This window comes from Balaenoptera physalus (genome assembly GCF_965194825.1).
Source record: "Balaenoptera physalus genome assembly, chromosome: X".
In the NCBI taxonomy this organism is placed as follows: domain Eukaryota; kingdom Metazoa; phylum Chordata; class Mammalia; order Artiodactyla; family Balaenopteridae; genus Balaenoptera; species Balaenoptera physalus.
Genome location: NC_138903.1, coordinates 101543387 through 101563453, shown reverse-complemented (window position 1 = coordinate 101563453; position 20067 = coordinate 101543387). Strand labels below are relative to the sequence as shown.

Sequence of the window (20067 nt, the reverse complement as noted above, 5' to 3'; positions counted from 1 at the left end):
AATAAAACCAAAAATAAACAAATGGGACCTAATGAAACTTAAAAGCTTTTGCACAGCAAAGGAAACCATAAACAAGGCGAAAAGACAACCCTCAGAATGGGAGAAAATATTTGCAAGTGAAGCAATTGACAAAGGATTAATCTTCAAAATATACAAGCAGCTCATGCAGCTCAATATCAAAAAACATACAACCCAATCCCCAAATGGGCAGAAGACCTAAACAGACATTTTTCCAAAGAAGATATACAGATTGCCAACAAACACATGAAAGTATGCTCAACATCACTAATCATTAGAGAAATGCAAATCAAAACTACAATGAGGTATCACCTCACACCAGTCAGAATGGCCATCATCAAAAAATCTACAAACAATAAATGCTGGAGAGGGTGGGGAGAAAAGGCAACCCTCTTGCACTGCTGGTGGGAATGTAAACTGATACAGCCACTATGGAGAACAGTATGGAGGTTCCTTAAAAAACTATAAATAGAACTACCGTACGACCCAGGAATCCCACTCCTGGGTTCTCCTGAGAGAACCATAATTCAAAAAGAGTCATGTACCACAATGTTCGTTGCAACACTATTTACAATAGCCAGGACATGGAAGCAACCTAAGTGTCCATTGACAGATGAATGGATAAAGAAGTTATGGCACATATATACAATGGAATATTACTCAGTCATAAAACGAAATGAAATTGGGTTATTTGTAGTGAGGTGGATGAACCTAGATACTGTCATACATAGTGAAGTAAGTCAGAAAGATAAAAATAAATACCATATGCTAACACATATATATATAGAATCTAAAAAAAAACAAATGTTCTGAAGAACCTAGGGGCAGGACAAGAATAAACACACAGATGTAGAGAATGGACTTGAGAACACGGGGAGGGTGAAGGGTAAGCTGGGATGAAGTGAGAGAGTGGCATGGACTTATATATACTACCAAATGTAAAATAGATAGCTAGTGGGAAGCAGCCACATAGCACAGGGAGATCAGCTCGGTGCTTTTTGACCACCTAGAGGGGTGGGATAGGGAAGAGATATGGGGATATATGTATACATATTGCTGATTCACTTTGCTATAAAGCAGAAACGAACACACCCTTGTAAAGCAATTATACTCCAATAAAGATATTAAAAAATAAAATAAAATCTAAAGAAAAAAAAAAGATGCTCAGGTTTCAGGTTCCGTTCCTGGAAATAATGATTTAGTACATTTTATAAAATCCCATTTTTTATAAAATCAATTTTCAGTAAGATTTGGGAACCACTGAATTAGAAAATAATATTCATATTCCCTAGCACGGCATTCAAGACTTTACATGATCTAGCTCTATCCTGACTTTACAATCTCAGCTTCTGCTGTAGTAATATAGGATACTTTCAGAGTAGAAGCTTTGGGACCCCACGTGGTATCTAGAAAAGAAGAGTTGTAACTGACAGAAAAATCCTCCAGTCACTACAAAGTTTCTAGTACTCTACAGCAGAGGTTTCAAACCTGAATACACACACAAAAAATCACTTGGAGGCATTTGTTAAATATATATCCCTGGACTATACTCCTGGACTAGCTGGTGGAGCAAATCTGGGATGCACCTTGGGAATACAAATTTTTTGAAAAGCTCTCCAGGTGATTTCAATAGGAGCCAGGTTTGGAAACCACAGCATATTCTCTAGGTCTGTATTTGTTGAGAGCAGAGACCAGATGTTTTTTCTTCTTTATATTTTCCAAAATCAATAGCCCAATGCTTGCACAAAGTAGATGATCATTTATTGGTCCAAGTAAGGTAGGACGACTGATTGATTGAGAATAGGAGATAACTTCTTGCTGTGTCACCATAATGACTTAATTTGTACCAGACATATCTTCCTCTGGAATAAAGAAGAAGAAACAAGGCAACTGATTATTCTATTCCTGATTCCTTGAAACCACTTTTAAGGTCACTAGAGATGTAGACATTTATACTTTTTGATGGAAAATCCAAATGTAACCAACTTGACCCAACAGTATCCAATTCAAACCTAATCAACTTTTTCTGTTTCTTTTCTTTTACCTATGAAAGCAAGGCAGATAAACAATTCAAATCCAAAGTTATAGCATTTTGGTTAACAGTGCAGACTTTGGATTCCTACTCTTCCTGTTCAAATATTTTCTTCACCCCTTGCCAGCTATATAACCTTAGGAAAGTTACTTAAACTTTCTGTGCCTCAGTTTTCTTAAACATAATATGGGGGTAATATTAGTACCTACTTCATATGATTGTGGTGAGAATTAAATAAGATAATGAATATAACTCACCTAAACAGTTCTTGACACTTAAGATATGCTAAATATTTCTTTATTTATACATACCCTCATAACTAATGAAGAGTTTTCCTACAAACATATATAAGAATTTCTGTAGAATTCTAATCCCATTCCCTAAAATATACACTTTCGTGAATTAACCTCTCACATGGAAACTGCATTTTCCAATTAATGACATAGGGCAAGATTTAACAGTGTGTTCTGGAGGCGGGTTTTCCAATTATTGCTACTTGATCATGTTTTCAACAGTCTGTGAAAACTGAGAAAGATAAAATTATATAATTGCCAAATGTCATTTCTTAAGACGAATTGTCCTTTAGACACAGATTTATTTCATTCTTACATTTTGGGGGATTAAAGTACCCTCTTTTAAATTCCCATACTTGAAAAAAAAATTTTAATAACAGACCTATGTCAGACCTTCACAATGTTCTTTGAAAATTTACAGGTCTTTGAGATAAAATAATTTAAGAACCCCTATACTAAGGCCTATGATCACTATGAGATACACTTAAAGATAAAGCATCAAAGCATAAGTTCTCACTTCCTTTGGCTATCTACTAGTGCAAATAACCTATTTCTTCCAGCTGTCTTTGAAAGTGGTTTTGGTTTTCAATTGACAGTTTTCCAGAGCAGCTGCCATCTTGATATTAAACACTGCCACAGACTTTGCTCACACATTAGATAAAAGGCAAGATTCGTAAAGATGGTGGCAGTGATCTCCAGTTGTTATTTTAGGATTATTTATGTACTTCACAATCACTGAAAAGACTAACTATGCTTATCAGTTAAATAATTGAGACATGAGACTCTTAGAGGGGATAATTGATTCTATTATTTAATGCTTCCACATTAATTCTATCAAAAAAGGAGATAAATTCTTATGATACACTGAGGTATCTCCCATATAAGGCATTTAAAATGCTTTGCAAAGATTAAAGCACTAGAGAAATGCAAAATACTATTAGCTGGTACCAAGTTGAAAACTATTTCTTCTACTTTTTTATTTGCCTCCCTCATAGATTTATGACTTTTCATGTGCTAGAGAAAAGACCTAGGCTATGTGTTTGGATACTCCTTCTAAAACACTATTGTTAGGACCTCAGTTATAATTAAAACTTCATTAAAAGCATTAGAGTTGTTGTTTCTTGATAATATGCTAATAAACAATAGTCTTTGAAATTTCTGTACTTTCCAAAAATTAAAAAAAATATTGTGAATATAAAAATAAAATAAAGAATAAAATCATTCAATGTAGTAGCTGGAAAATGAAAATCATTAAATAAACCAAGCTTGCTTTATATCTGGTAACCACTGGGTGTCAGCAATGTATGATTTTCAACCTAGAATCTTTAAATGAAGTTGTATGATAATCTGAGTCTATTTTGTGTTTGTTTTTCACTTAATATTTATTCTCATTTGAGATTTGTATTGTTGCACCAATTTTATATATTTATGATAATTTTATTCCCTGGCTGATAATGCTTCATAATCACCACAGTATTATAGAACACATAATAAATGACACCTCCTTGTAATTTGATAACATAATAAACTGAAGACCTCTAGAAAGTAAACAAAATGTAACCAAGCTGTTAGCTTACAGTTTTTTTAAATTTTATTGAAGTACAGTTGATTTACAATGTGTTAATTACTGCTGTACAGCAAAGTGACCCAGTTTTACATATGTATATTCTTTTTTATATTCTTTTCCATTATGGTTTATCACAGGATATTGAATATAGTTCCCTGTGCTATACAGTAGGACCTTGTTGTTTATCCATTCTATATATAATAGTTTGCATCTGCTAACTCCAAACTCCCACTTTATTCCTCCTCCATCTCCCCTCCTTGGCAACCATAAGTCTGTTCTCCATGTCTGTGAGTCTGTTTCTGTTTTGTAGATATGTTAATTTGTGTTATATTTTAGATTCCACATATAAGTGATATCATATGGTATTTGTCTTTCTCTTTCTGACTTGCTTTGCTTAGTATGATAATCTTTAGGTTCATCCATGTTGCTGCAAATGACATTATTTCATTCTTTTAATGGCTGAGTAATAGTCCATTGTACATCTATATACCACATCTTCTTTATCCATTCATCTGTCAATAGACATTTAAGTTGTTTCCGTGTCTTGGCTATTCTAAATAGTGCTGCTATGAGCATAAGGGTGCATATATCTTTTTGAATTATTGTTTTCTCTGGATATATGCCCAGGAGTGTGATTGCAGGATCATATGGTAGCTCTATTTTTATTTTTTTTAAGAAACCTCCATACTGTTTTCCATAGTGACTGCACCAATTTACATTCTCATCAACAGTGTAGGAGGGTTCCCTTTTCTCCATACCCTCTCCAGCATTTATTATCTGTAGACTTTTTAATGATGGCTATTCTGACCATTGTGAGGAGGTACCTCACTGTAGTTTTGATTTGCATTTCTCTAATAATTAGCCATAATGAGAATCTTTTCATGCGCCTATTGCTCATCTGTAGGTCTTCTTTGGAGAATTGTTTATTTAGGTCTTCTGCCCATTTTTTGATTGGGTTGTTTGTTTTTTGTTATTGAATTGTCTGAGTTGTTTGTATATTTTGGAAATTAAGCCCTTGTCAGTCATATCATTTGCAAATATTTTCTCCCATTCTGAGCGTTGTCTTTTCATCTTGTTATGGTTTCCTTTGCTGTGCAAAAGTGTTTACATTTAGTTAGGTTCCATTTGTTTATTTTGGTTTATTTTTGTTTTTATTTTCATTACTCTAGGAGGTGGATCAAAAAAGATATTGCTACAGCCACTATGGAGAACAGTACGGAGGTTCCTTAAAAAACTAAAAATGGAACTACCAGATGACCCAGAAATCCCACTACTGGGCATATACCTTGAGAAAACCATAATTCAAAAAGAGTCATGTACCACAATGTTCATTGCAGCACTATTTACAATAGCCAGGACATGGAAGCAACCTAAGTGTCCATTGACAGATGAATGGATAAAGAAGATGTGGCACATATAAACAATGGAATATTACTCAACCATAAAAAGAAACGAAATTGAGTTATTTGTAGTGAGGTGGATGGACCTAGAGTCTGTCATACATAGTGAAGTAAGTCAGAAAGAGAAAAACAAATACCGTATGCTAACACATGTATATGGAATCTAAAAATAAAAAAAAGTTCTGATGAACCTAGGGGCAGGACAGGAATAAAGATGCAGATGTAGAGAATGGACTTGAGGGTACGGGGAGGGGGAAGGGTAAGCTGAGACAAAGTGAGAGAGTAGCACTGACACATATACACTACCAAATGTAAAATAGATAGCTAGTGTGAAGCAGCTGCATAGCACAGGGAGGTCAGCTCAGTACTCTGTGACCATCTAGAGGGGTGGGATAGGGAGGGTGGGAGGGAGACACAAGAGGGAGGGGATATGGGGATATATGTATACGTATAGCTGATTCACTTTGTTATACAGCAGAAACTAACACAACATTGGAAAGCAATTATACTCCAATAAAGATTAAAAAAAAAAAAAAGATATTGCTGCAATTTATGTCAGAGAGTGTTCTGCCTATGTTTTCTTCTAAGAGTTTTATAGTATCTGGCCTTACATTTAAGTCTTTAATCCATTTTGAGTTTATTTTTTGTGTATGGTGTTAGGGAGTGTTCTAATTTTATTCTTTTACCTGTAGCTGTTCAACTTCCCCAACACCACTTGTTGAAGAGACTATCTTTTCCCCATTGTATACTCTTGCCTCCTTTGTTGAAGATTAATTGTCCATAGGCATGTAGGTTTATTTCTGTGCTCTCTATTCTGTTCCATTGATCTGTATGTCTGTTTTTGTGCCAATACCATGCTGTTTTGATTACTGTAGCTTTGTAGTATTGTCTGGAGTCTGGGAGTGTTATGCCTCCTGCTTTGTTCTTTTACCTCAGGATTGCTTTGACAATTCTGGGTGTTTTATGGTTCCATATAAATTTTTGGATTATTTGTTCTAGCTCTGTGAAAAATGTCATGGGTAATTTGATAGGGATCTCATTAAATCTGTAGATTGCTTTGGGTAGTATGGCTATTTTAACAATATTGATTCTTCCAATCCAAGAGCATGGGATATCTTTCCATTTTTGGGAATCATCTTCAATTTCCTTTATTAATGTTTTGTAGTTCTCAGCATATAGGTCTTTCACCTCCTTGGTGAGGTTTATTCCTATTTTTTAATGCAATTTTAAAAGGGATTTTTTGCTTGCATTCCCTTTCTGATATTTCATTGTTAGTGTAAAGAAACACAACTGATTTCTGTATGTTAATCTGGTATCCTGCTACCTTGATGAATTAATTTATCAGTTCTAGTAGTTTTTGTGTGGAGTCTTTAGGGTTTTCTATATATAGTATCATGTCATCTGTATATAATGACAATTTTACCTCTTCCCTACGAATTTGAATAACTTTTATCTCTTTTTCTTTTTTGACTGCTGTGGCTAGGACTTCCAATATCATGTTGAAGAGAAGTGGTGAGAGTGGATATTCTTGTCTTATTCCAGATTTTAGCAGGAAGGCTTTCAACTTTTCACCATTTAGTATTATATTGGGTGTGGGTTTGTCATAAATAGCTTTTATTATGTTGAGGTATGTTCCCTCTATACCCACTTTTGTAAGGGTTTCTATCATGAATGGATGTTGAATTTTATCAAATGCTTTTCCTGAGTCTATTGAGATGATCAAGTGCTTTTTGTCTTTTCTTTTGTTGATGTGGTTTATCACATCGATTGATTTCCGCATGTTGATCCATCCTTGTGACCCTGGGATGAATCCAACTTTGTCGTGGTTTATGATCTTTTTTATGTGTTGTTGGATTCAGTTTGCTAGCTTACAGTTTTTTGTATACGTGTGTGTATGTGTGTGTGTGTGTGTGTGTGTGTGTGTGTGTGTTTTATAGATTCAACTCATTTAAGTACTAGATAGAGTGGGATTGCCCAGAAAACACATTAAAGAAGCCATTCATTGATTCAACCCTACAGTCACACACTTAACACACATTTACTGAGTGCTTGCTGTGTGTTAGGAATTGTTCATGGTACAGAGGATAAAGTGGTGAATAAGATAGACATCATCCCTTCTCTCAAACTGTTCAGAGTCTAGTTGGGAAGGCAAAAAAGTAAAATTACAATTATAGGGAATATAATATGTGCTATATAATATGTAAAGGGACGACAGCATAGTAGTGGGGTTAAGTGCTCCAACTCTGGAGTCTGGCTGTCGTTGTATTCCCATGTGCATGAATACACATTTTGAGAACTTAAAATTGTTTAGTATGGTTGGTAAAGAGCATGTGTATAGAGCCACTGAAGTAATGACATTGGAAAAAAATCAGTGGTTAATTTTGGACAGGTGTATGAAGATGTTGGTGGACTTCTCATAGATAGTTGGATATAGGTTTGGAGTACAGTGGAAAGATTTGGGTTGAAGATTTGGGGGTCATCAGCATATAAGTGATAGTTGAAGTCATGAATGTGGATGATGGATAGGGAAGTAATTCAAAGAGTTTCAGCTCTGGAATTATGTGATTAGTGTTATAGAAATATCACTCTGCTCACAGCGTGGAGGATAGATTTAGGATGGGTGGTGGGGGTGCTTCTCTAATTCTAATGGCAGAAAGACAATAGAACTTGTCAAGAATATAAGATTTTCATTTGAAAAGCATACTAACATGATTTATTTCAATAATAATGCACTATGACATACAAAAGTAGTAAGAAAATTTTGTAAGTAATCATGCAAACTGTACACAAAAACTGTAATGATATTTGCTTCATAGTCATCACCTTAGGAAATCATACACTGTTATAGCAAGAAGATAATTTTTTTTTTTTTTGGTCACGCTGTGTGGCTTGTGGGATTTTAGTTCCCCAACCAGGGATTGAACCTGGGTCCTCGGGCATTGAGAGCACAGAGTCTTAACCACTGGACTGCCAGGGAATTCCCAAGAAGAGAATTTTTTGATTATGTATTAACATGATTTTTTTTGCTTGTACTTATTTCCCTTTTATTCTAGAAGAGTCACACATGTCTGGTGAGGTTTAGGATAATTACAGCAGAAATCGAAAGGCATAATTAGTTAATATGTTTCTAATCTTCAAAATAGATTAGATTGAGCCTCTACTGTGGGAAATTTTAGGATTAAGTTGAAGAAGCAATTTTCATCTTAAAAGCCAGGCTTTGTTGAGAGGGAGGATTTTCTACCCCCTTATCTCTTTGTTGCACATATTTACATGGGAGATTTTGTTTTTAAATAGAGTGAGCAGAAGACTTTTGGATTGGAGTAGGGATTTGTGGGAGGATTGAAGAAATAATGACAGAAGATGTCATGATAACTGGAGATTGAACTCCTAACATGAAAAATGTTGAGACTGAAGTTGAAGGTGCTATTTTCATGAGACATGGTAAAACTTTCTGTCTTGGCTGATCTTTTCACAAAAAGATGGTGAAACATAACGTATTGGAGGCCAAGCAGAAAAAATGACAGAGACTTGAGAAGATTTTGTTTACCAAGAAAGACATGCTTTACCTTATTATCTTTGATCAATGGACTGTGGATAACAAAATTTTTACCTGTACATCATTTGTACAAATATGGACTTCATGTTATGTAGACCAGGCCTGACAAGTTCTTTCAGGAAGCTAGTTGGCCAAGATATCAAGATTATATACGAAGTGGAATATTACCTAGTAGTTTAACAAATATAAGTATTGTACCCCAGTTTTCAGCCATCTTCCAGTATAAGCATTCTGATATTGGTCTACTTTATTATATCAATCACAGAGACGAATATTGCAGTATTCAAGTATAATTGTGTAATAGCTTATATTTCTTTTCAGTTCTGTCCAGTTTTGCTTCTTTTTTTTTCAATTTTTAAATTAAATTTAATTTTTTTTATACAGCAGGTTCTTATTAGTCATCAATTTTATACACATCAGTGTATACATGCCAATCCAATCGCCCAGTTCATCCCACCACCACCCCCACCACCCTGCCACTTTCCCCAACCACCCTGCCACTTTCCCCACTTGGTGTCCATACGTTTGTTCTCTACATCTGTGTCTCAATTTCTGCCCTGCAAACATGTTCATCTGTACCATTTTTCTAGGTTTGACATATATGCGTTAATATACGATATTTGTTTTTCTCTTTCTGACTTACTTCACTCTGTATGATAGTCTCTAGATCCATCCACATCTCAACAGACCACCCAATTTTGTTCCTTTTTATGGCTGAGTAATATTCCATTGTATAGATGCACCACATCTTCTTTATCCATTCGTCTGTCAATGGTCATTTAGGTTGCTGCCATGACGTGGCTATTGTAAATAGTGCTGCAATGAACATTGGGGTGCATGTGTCTTTTTGAATTACGGTTTTCTCTAGGTATATGCCCAGTAGTGGGATTGCTGGATCATATGGTGATTCTATTTTTAGTTTTTTAAGGAACCTCCATACTGTTCTCCATAGTGGCTGTATCAATTTACATTCCCACCAACAGTGCAAGAGGGTTCCCTTTTCTCCACACCCTCTCCAGCATTTGTTTGTAGATTTTCTGATGAGGCCCATTCTAACTGGTGTGAGGTGATACCTCATTGTGGTTTTGATTTGCATTTCTCTAATAATTAGTGATGTTGAGCAGCTTGTCATGTGCTTCTTGGCCATCTCTATGTCTTCTTTGGAGAAATCTCTATTTAGGTCTTCTGCCCATTTTTGGATTGGGTTGTTTGTTTTTTTAATATTGAGCTGCATGAGCTGTTTATATATTTTGGAGACTAATCCTTTGTCAGTTGATTCATTTGCAAATATTTTCTCCCATTCTGAGGGTTGTCTTTTCATCTTGTTTATGGTTTCCTTTGCTGTGCAAAAGCTTTTAAGTTTCATTAGGTCCCATTTCTTTATTTTTGTTTTTATTTCCATTACTCTAGGAGGTGGATCAAAAAAGATCTTGCTGTGATTTATGTCAAAGAGTGTTCTTCCTATGTTTTCCTCTAAGAGTTTTATAGTGTCCGGTCTTACATTTAGGTCTCTAATCCATTTTGAGTTTATTTTTGTGTATGGTGTGAGGGAGTGTTCTAATTTCATTGTTTTACATGTAGCTGTCCAGTTTTCCCAGCACCACTTATTGAAGAGACTGTCTTTTCTCCATTGTATATTCTTGCTTCCTTTGTCATAGATTAGTTGACCATAGGTGCGTGTGTTTATCTGTGGGCTTTCTATCCTGTTCCATTGATCTATGTTTCTGCTTTTGTGCCAGTACCATATTGTCTTGATTACTGTAGCTTTATAGTATAGTCTGAAGTCAAGGAGTCTGATTCCTCCAGCTCCGTTTTTTTCCCTCAAGACTGCTTTGGCTATTCGGGGTCTTTTGTGTCTCCATACGAATTTTAAGATTTTTTGTTCTAGTTCCGTAAAAAATGCCATTAGTAATTTGATAGGGATTGCATTGAATCTGTAGATTGCTTTGGGTAGTATAGTCATTTTCACAATATTGATTCTTCCAATCCAAGAACATGGTTTATCTCTCCATCTGTTGGTATCATCTTTAATTTCTTTCATCAGTGTCTTATAGTTTTCTGCATACAGGTCTTTTGTCTCCCTAGGTAGGTTTATTCCTAGGTATTTTATTCTTTTTGTTGCAATGGTTAATGGGATTGTTTCCTTAACTTCCCTTTCAGATTTTTCACCATTAGTGTATAGGAATGCAAGCAATTTCTGTGCATTAGTTTTATATCCTGCAACTCTACCAAATTCATTGATTAGCTCTAGTAGTTTTCTGGTGGCATCTTTAGCATTCTCTGTGTATAGTATCATGTCATCTGCAAACAGTGACAGTTTTACTTCTTCTTTTCCAATCTGTATTCCTCTTATTTCTTTTACTTCTCTGATGGCCGGGGCTAGGACTTCCAAAACTGTGTTGAATAATATTGGTGAGAGTGGACATCCTTGTCTTGTTCCTGATCTTAGAGGAAATGCTTTCAGATTTTCACCATTGAGAATGATGTTTGCTGTGGGTTTGTTGTATATGGCCTTTATTATGTTGAGGTAGGTTCCCTCTATGCCCACTTTCTGGAGAGTTTTTTATCATAAATGGGTGTTGGATTTTGTCAAAAGCTTTTTCTGCATCTATTGAGATGATCATATGGTTATTATTCTTCAATTTTTTAATATGGTGTATCACATTGATTGATTTGTGTATATTGAAGAATCCTTGCATCCCTGGGATAAATACCACTTGGTCATGGTGTATGATCCTTTTAATGTGCTGTTGGGTTCTGTTTGCTAGTATTTTGTTGAGGATTTTTGCATCTGTATTCATGAGTGATATTGGTCTATAATTTTCTTTTTTTGTAGTATCTTTGTCTGGTTTTGGTATCAGGGTGATGGTGGCCTCATAGAATGAGTTTGGGAGTGTTCCTTCCTCTGCAAATTTTTAGAAGAGTTTGAGAAGGATAGGTGTTAGCTCTTCTCTAAATGTTTGATAGAATTCACCTGTGAAGCCATCTGGTCCTGGACTTTTGTTTTTGGAAGATTTTTAACCACAGTTTCAATTTCACTACTTGTGATTGGTCTGTTCATATTTTCTATTTCTTCCTGGTTCAGTCTTGGAAGGTTATACCTTTCTAAGAATTTGTCCATTTCTTCCATGTTGTCCATTTAATTGGCATAGAGTTGCTTGTAGTAGTCTCTTAGGATGCTTCATATTTCTGTGGTGTCTGTTGTAACTTCTCCTTTTTCATTTCTAATTTTATTGATTTGAGTCCTCTTCCTCTTTTTCTTGATGAGTCTGGCTGATGGTTTATCAATTTTGTTTATCTTCTCAAAGAACCAGCTTTTAGTTTTATTGATCTTTGCTATTGTTTTCTTTGTTTATATGTCATTTATTTCTGCTCTGATCTTTATGATTTCTTTCCTTCTGCTAACTTTGGGTTTTGTTTGTTCTTCTTTCTCTAGGTTCCGTTAGGTTTAAGGTTAGATTGTTTATTTCAGATTTTTCTTGTTTCTTGAGGTAGGCTTCTATAGCTATAAACTTCCCTCTTAGAACTGCTTTTGCTGCATCCCATAGCTTTTGGATCGTCGTGTTTTCATTGTCATTTATCTCTAAGTATTATTTGATTTCCTCAGTGATCTCTTGCATATTTAGTAACGTATTGATTAGCCTCCATGTGTTTGTGTTTTTTACGTTTTTTTCCCTGTAATTCATTTCTAATCTCATAGCATTGTGCTCAGAAAAGATGTTTGATATGATTTCAATTTTCTTAAATTTACTGAGGCTTGATTTGTGACCCAAGATGTGATCTATCCTGGAGAATGTTCCGTGCACACTTGAGAAGAAAGTGTAATCTGCTCTTTTGGGATGGAATGTCCTGTAAATATCAATTAAATCTATCTGGTCTATTGTGTCATTTAAAGCTTCTGTTTCCTTATTTATTTTCATTTTGGATGATCTGTCCATTGGTGTAAGTGAGATGTTAAGTCCCCCACTATTATTGTGTTGCTGTCGATTTCCTCTTTTATAGCTGTAGCAGTTGCCTCATGTATTGAGGTGCTCCTATGTTGGGTGCATATATATTTATAATTGTTATATCTTCTTCTTGGACTGATCCCCTGATCATTATGTAGTGTCCTTCCTTGTCTCTTGTAACATTCTTTATTTTAAAGTGTGTTTGAAATACATTTTATTTTGTCTGGAGAATAGTTTGGATAGACAGCTCATCAGTGTTTATTGTCTGGCATTATGCTGATTAGGAACTTGCCTGAAGAGTATTTTATTTTCTTGGCTCTATGCTACATCTTGCTTACCACTAAGACAATTTTTTTTCATAGCCTTGTCTAATATTTCAGACATAAGAGAAACCCATCTGAGCCAAAGGCCTCAGGGAACACCATCCCCAAGTCAGTCACAAGCATTCTTTTTGGGGAGGTAGTGTGAGTTTATATTGGGGCATATAAGCAAATATATTTTGGGAATAAATATATTTGGGAATTTGAGCACCAGAATAATTCCCCAAAGTATCTCACCAAGAAAACAGATTCTTCTCTGAAACATTATGCTGCAACCATTTCTCTTCTATTCTTTTTTTTCCCCCTCTTCTTTTCTCAGTTTCTGTTTTCACATTAAACATTGTAATGACAATTTATTAATACACAATTGTTAGGAAAACTTGCCAATACCTGAACATCTATGATTGTTCTACGTTCCTGGCATCAAGAATCTCAGAAATCAAATCAATGGGTAGAATATAATCTTGTAAACATGAACTGAGAACTAATCAAGTTATGGAAAAGTTTTATGACTTCTCTATTCCCCATATTTGGGTACAACTACCCATTAATTGGAGTGTTTGCCTTGGCCTGTGGGCCGGTCAATTACCTATTTGCTCTAGAATCCATTTGCTTCCTCTATTCTGTATCAAAACAAACTATCTTTCCTAGTATCTTTTCCCTTTTCTCTCTGAGCAGGTTTGGCAAATATGAGGAACTGGAATATTGGAGGGCATGAGGAGACTAGAAGACATGATATTTCACCCTCTCTCTCTGCTTCCTCTAGAATCCCTAACAGTGGCTACTTCTCCTGCATGGCTTTGCCTCCCCCTGCATGGTCTCCTTCTATATGGTCCCAGCTCCAGCCTTAGTTTTAGGTCCTACAGTATGATCCCAGGTTCTGGGCTTGATAATAGTTCCTTTTCCTTTGTCACTCCTCCACAGGAGACGGCTTCCTGTCATTTCTGATCTCTGAGTTGCCTCACCTTCTATTTGGTTTCTCTGTATACCCATCTTCTAACAAGTGCCAGTATTAACTTCACTCTGTTTGAAAGATCCACAGTGGTTCCTTTTTCCTGGTTGGATTGTAAGTGATATAGTCAGATATACTATCTCTTGGATGAATCTAGGAAAACTCTGAAAAATTATTTCTCTCAAGATAATTGTTAATAATAGTAAAAACTTGAATCAATGATTGAAAAAGTCTTACAGAAATACCCACAAAATTTATGAGGATAAATGTAGAAGTATGCACATTGAAGAATAATATGAGAAAAAATTAGTGAGCAGCCTAAATATTTAGCAATTGAGAAATGCTTAAATAAATTACAGCTTATTCATTATATGGAATATCATGAGGATTAAAAAGAATGGGATGTGTTTATATGTACTGATGTAAAAAGTGTTCTAAAATTTTGTGAAGAACAAAAAACAATAGCAGAAATCTATTTGTAAAACATCCACATAACTGTGTGTGTGTGTGTGTGTGTGTGTGTGTGTAAATATTCCCTCAAGGGAATAGTGTTTGTATCATTTTACATTTCCACCCTGAGTGTTTTAAGAGTTACAGTTGTTCCACAGCTTTCTCAAAACCTTGTATGATTAGAAGTTTTAGCTATCTTAATAGGTATCTGGGGTATATCACATTGTGGTTTTAACTTGCATTACACTAGTGCCTATGTGTCATATGTATATCTTCTTTTAAAAATTATTAATTTATTTACTTTTTATTATTAAGGCTATCTTTTTTAGAGAAGTTTTAGAATCACAGCAAAATTGAGGGGAAGGTACAGAGATTTCCTATATACCTCCTACTCCCAGACATGCATAGCTTCCCCCACTATCAACATCCCTCACCAGAGTGATACATTTGTTACAGTTGATGAGCTTACATTGACACATCCTTATCACTCAAAGTCCATAGTTTACATTAGGGTTAACTCTTGGTGTTGTACATTCTATGGGTTTGGACAAATGTACAATGACATGTGTACATTTTTATGGTATCATACAGAGTGTATTCACTGCCCAAAAAATCCTCTGTGCTTTGCCTATTCATCCCTGCTCCAACCCCTACCCCTGACAACTACTGATCTTTTTATTGTCTCCATAGTTTTAACTTTTCCAAAATGTCATATAAAGATATTAGCTATAGGGGTTTCTTTTGTATATGCTCTTTATTAAGTTTATTAACTTGAGGTACTGTTTTTTTAAAATCATGAATGGGTTTTAGATTTCGTCAAATGTTTTTATGCATGAATTGCATAATGTTGCATAATATTCCAGGAATACTCCTATTGCCCACAAAAATATTTCTATTGCCTAAGGTAATGACTCATCTGGAACCATAAAAAGAAGGTGTAGAGCTAGCAGCTGTATCGCAATATGAACATGTGCTATGACATTTGACAGTGGAGCTATTTGGGTGGTGTAGAGAAATTATGTTTGAAATGTATGGTACCAGAATCCTGTCTGTGGAAAAGAGTTCTACTTTTAGATGTACGAAATTGTAAGTGGAGAATTCAGTTGTTATCAATACCTCGTTAATTCAACATTTTCTCCTATCAGGAACTTACTGGATAATCCAGTATATAAAATTAGAGATGTACCATATATTTGTTCTTTTTTTATTGAAATCAACAAAACATACTTATCAGAATTCCTGTACTTACAGGACACTAGCATTTAACAATAATTTAAAAATCCTTGTGAAGTTGCATATTTTATTCATCCTAACATATTGGGTCTTGTCTTAAATCTGGTGCATCTCGTCCTGATGAAGTCTGTCAGTTACAGATGAAATAACACACAAATTGCCAGTAAGCCAGCAAAATGGTCTAAGGAATGAAATGCTCCATTGAAAAATTCCTACTCCTTTTCATCAATTTTCAATGTATATAGTATAAAAGTAATTTGGTTATACATCTATGAAGCTCGATACATCTATGAAGCAACAATTTTAAAACGCTTTTGAATTGTTCTGGGTAATTAGTGTTGTCAGTTCAAATAATATTAAGATTAGTCACTGTACAAGAAAACTTGAAATGCCCTGGAATATTACAGTTCATATATAAAAGAGATTTTATAGAGGTTTCCCAAATTTGACAATGGTAACTTACATTACTAAATATGTTATGAAGCTGAAAATAAACTTTTCTAGATTGTCAGTGATACAAAAATTTTCATCAGCCATAGTAAATGAAGACTGAGATAACTCTCATATTACAAGATTATTGTTATAAAAAGGGTTAATCGAAGAGTATTCAGCCACAGAAAAGTATTATAGAGTTGTGTCAGTCAGTTATTATTAAAACATTTTATTATTGTTATGGGTTTTGTAATATTTGTGGTATGTCAACTTTTTGAGTTTTGTAATTTCTTGTGATTTTTCTCATCTTACATAAATATCTGTTTTCATTTCTAATTTTGAATTTTAAATAATGTACTCTTCTAAAGTCCCTCAGCTCATATACAAATTTTATAAGCACCAGTATCTGTCTTAATTAGTAGCTTTATAATAAAACAATACTGTAGGGGAGGAAAATAATTTTCCCTCTACCCTTCTGAGCTTTTGGCTGAGACCTCTGTAATAAAAGATTAACAAGAGAAAAACAAACAGAAGTTTATTAACACGTATACCTCATGTACACATGGAAGATATCCAGAGAAAAACGAGTAACTTCCCGAGGTGGCTTAGAATTCAGTCTTAAATACTATCTTAATAGGGAAAAGGGAAGGGATAGGTCTCTTAGGGAAGAGTAAATGATTTTTTGGAAAGATGAATGGACCCTTAGAAGAATAGACGAGAGGTATGATAGTTTGTGACAATGTTTTTCTGTGTGTGAGCTCAACTTCTAGTCTCCTGCGATAAGAGTCAGTCTTCCCTGGTTGATGAAACTCCCGGGAGGGGATCTATGATAATCGAGTTCCTTTTGCAGGATCTGTCTTTAGGCAGAAAAGAGTAGTTCAGAGAAAACCTCTCCCTGCATTTGTTGTTTTTCAAGTGCTTACAGTTCAAAATAATCAATTTGCCCAAAGTGGTATATTTTGGGGTGGCATGTTCTGCTACCCTTGTATCTTTTTTTTTTAAAGTATTTGTTTATTTATTTATTTATGGCTGTGTTGGGTCTTCATTTCTGTGCGAGGGCTTTCTCTAGTTGTGGCAAGCGGGGACCACTCATCATCGCGATGAGCGGGCCTCTCACTGTCGCGGCCTCTCCTTGCGGAGCACAGGCTCCAGACGCGCAGGCTCAGCAACCGTGGCTCACGGGCCCAGCTGCTCCGCGGCACGTGGGATCTTCCCAGACCAGGGCTCGAACCCATGTCCCCTGCGTTGGCAGGCAGACTCTCAACCACTGCTCCACCAGGGAAGCCCCCTTGTATCTTATAGTGCAAATTCTCAAAACTTCTTTAAGTGTGTCCTGTTTTCTATCTTTTGCTCTTCAATACTAATTTTAGAATCATCTTGTCATGTTACATGAAGAACACTGTTGGAATTTTAATCAAACTCCATGTCTGTATAGATCAATTTGGGCAGAACTGAACTCTACATTTTTATCACTCCATTTCTTTGTGTTTTATATATTTCTCAATGAAATTTTAGAATTTTCTCCATACTAGATTTGTACATCTTTTGTTAGATTTATTGATAGGTACTTCATATATTTGATATCTGATTGCTAATGATATCTTTTAAAGTAATTACATTTACTAAGTATTTATAGTTGGTGGAGATAAATGAAATTGATTTTAGTTTGTTCACCTACCCACCTTGCTAAATACTCTTATTTCGAAAAATAATTACCTGCAACTTGTTTTGGGTTTTCAATGTAGAAATTATATTATTTCAAATAATAATTTAATTTATTTATTTCAAATTTATAGTGATAATTATTTTTGTCATATTATGCTGGGTATGACCTCCTGATTTATATTAAATAGAAGCAGAAATAATAGGCATCCTTGCCATTTTCCTGATTTTAAAGGGAATGGTTCTCATGTTATACTCTTATGAATGATGCTTCCTGTGTATTTTTGGTAGATAATGCTTTATCAGGGAGAAAGAAAGTTTACTTCTATTCATAATTTGCTGCAAGTTGCATTTTAACACACGTTTTTTCTGTTTATGGAGATGGTCATGTTTTCTTCATCCTTTGATCTGTTAATGCAGTGAATTATATTTATGGATTAAATGATGTTAAACCAACCTTACTTTTCTGGGATAAAACAGTTTGGTAATGAAATAGTAAACTGCTAGATTAATTTCATTAATATTTTTGTTTGGGATTCATGAGTGTGAATGGCCTGCAGTTTTCTTTTCTTGTTCTTTCTTTGTCTGACTTTGGTGTCAGATTTATACTGGCCACATCAAATTAGTGGGAAAGCATTCTCTTTTTAATCTCAGGGAGAGTTTATATAAGACTGTGAGGGGGAACAGAGTATGTGACCCCAAAATACGTCACTTTGGCATGTGGTTTATTTTGAGCTGAAGGCAATCAAGACCCAGCAGAGTCAGGAAAAACTTTTACCTCTCCCTTAACTGCCTAAAAGAATTTAGATAGGGGCCCATGCTCAGAAAGAGAGCTATTACCATAGATAACTTTCTATCTGAAAGACCTATCTGTATGGCAGGACAAACATCTAATTACCAAATATCTGTTCTTACTGTCCTTTGAAGCTCCAGGTACCCATCCCATCCTTTAGCTCCCAACAGCATATAAACCTCAATTGCCTGACTTGCCTTTGGGTGTTATATCTTTGGGACTCCCATACTACCAAATTAAATTTGTTTTTCTCCCGTTATCTTTTTTATGTCAATTTAATTATCTGACCAGCCAAAGTACCTAGAAGGGAAGAAAGGAAAAATTTTTTGCACCTACAATTTTATTTTATTCCTTGAATGTTTGATAGAATTCACTTGAACTTTTTGGTGCTTCCTTTGTGTAAAAATATTTAACACTTATTCAGTTTCTCTGGTAGTTATAGGAATATTCAGTCTTATTAATTTTTCTCAAGACAATTTGTATAACTCATAATAATTTTTCTTTGTATATTATTCAATGTATTAGTATTAAGTTATTTATAATATGTTTTTTATTCACTTTTGTATATATAGTAATTTCACCCTTTTAACTTCCAGCATTGTTGATTTGTGTCTTCTCTTGCTATTTTTGGTAGTCTCAACAAAATATGTTCAACTTGATTAATTTGTTCAAGGATCTAACTTTTGGCTTTTGTAATCCTCTTCATTGTATATTTGGTTTTTTTGTTTCATAGAGTACTGCTCTTGATTTTATAATTACATTTCATCTACTTTATTTAGTTTTATTAATTTTCCTTTTATTACCTTTTAAGTTACAAGCTTAATTCATTAATTTTCTCTCTGTTTTCTTTTATATCGTGAGCATTTATGGTTATATTTCCTTCTATGTACCACTTTTAATATATCATTTGCTTCAATGATTGATATGTAGTGTTTGCCTCAAAGATTAAATTCTATGTTTTAGATCACCAGAATAGTTTTTCTTTGACCCATTTAGAAGTAATTTTAATCTCCAAATATATTAGGATATAATTTTATCTTTTCTTATTTACTTTAAAAAAAATTGCATGTGGTCAGAAAAAATTATTTGTATGATACTAATTACTTTAAATTTTGTTTACACTTTTTTATTGCTTGGCACATGGTCAATTTTGTAAATATCCTTTTTGTGCTTGAGAAGTTATATTCCCTAATTGCTGGGTGCTGAGTTTGTAGAGGAAGAAAAACCCTCCCCTCTACCCTCCTTGGTCCTCTGGCTGGATCTGCAAAATAAACTTATAACAGATTAACAGAAAAAAAAGGCATACAAATATATTAATTTTAAAAAACTTTTTATTTATTTTTTATACAGCAGGTTCTTATTAATTATCGATTTTATACATATTAGTGTATATATGTCAAGCCAATTCATGT

At 34.6% G+C, this 20067-nt stretch overlaps 1 protein-coding gene and 1 long non-coding RNA gene across 2 annotated transcripts in view; one reads left to right on the top strand and one right to left on the bottom strand.

The window, feature by feature from the left end:
* Positions 1-20067, top strand: part of IL13RA2 (interleukin 13 receptor subunit alpha 2) — a 140552-nt gene that overhangs the window by 89490 nt on the left and 30995 nt on the right. The gene's annotated exons all lie outside the window — the stretch shown is intronic.
* Positions 12518-17186, bottom strand: LOC309652123. The gene is made up of 2 exons (XR_014258602.1): positions 15054-17186; positions 12518-13673 (listed from the first exon to the last, which is right to left on the bottom strand). It is a non-coding gene; the product is annotated as an uncharacterized lncRNA (long non-coding RNA).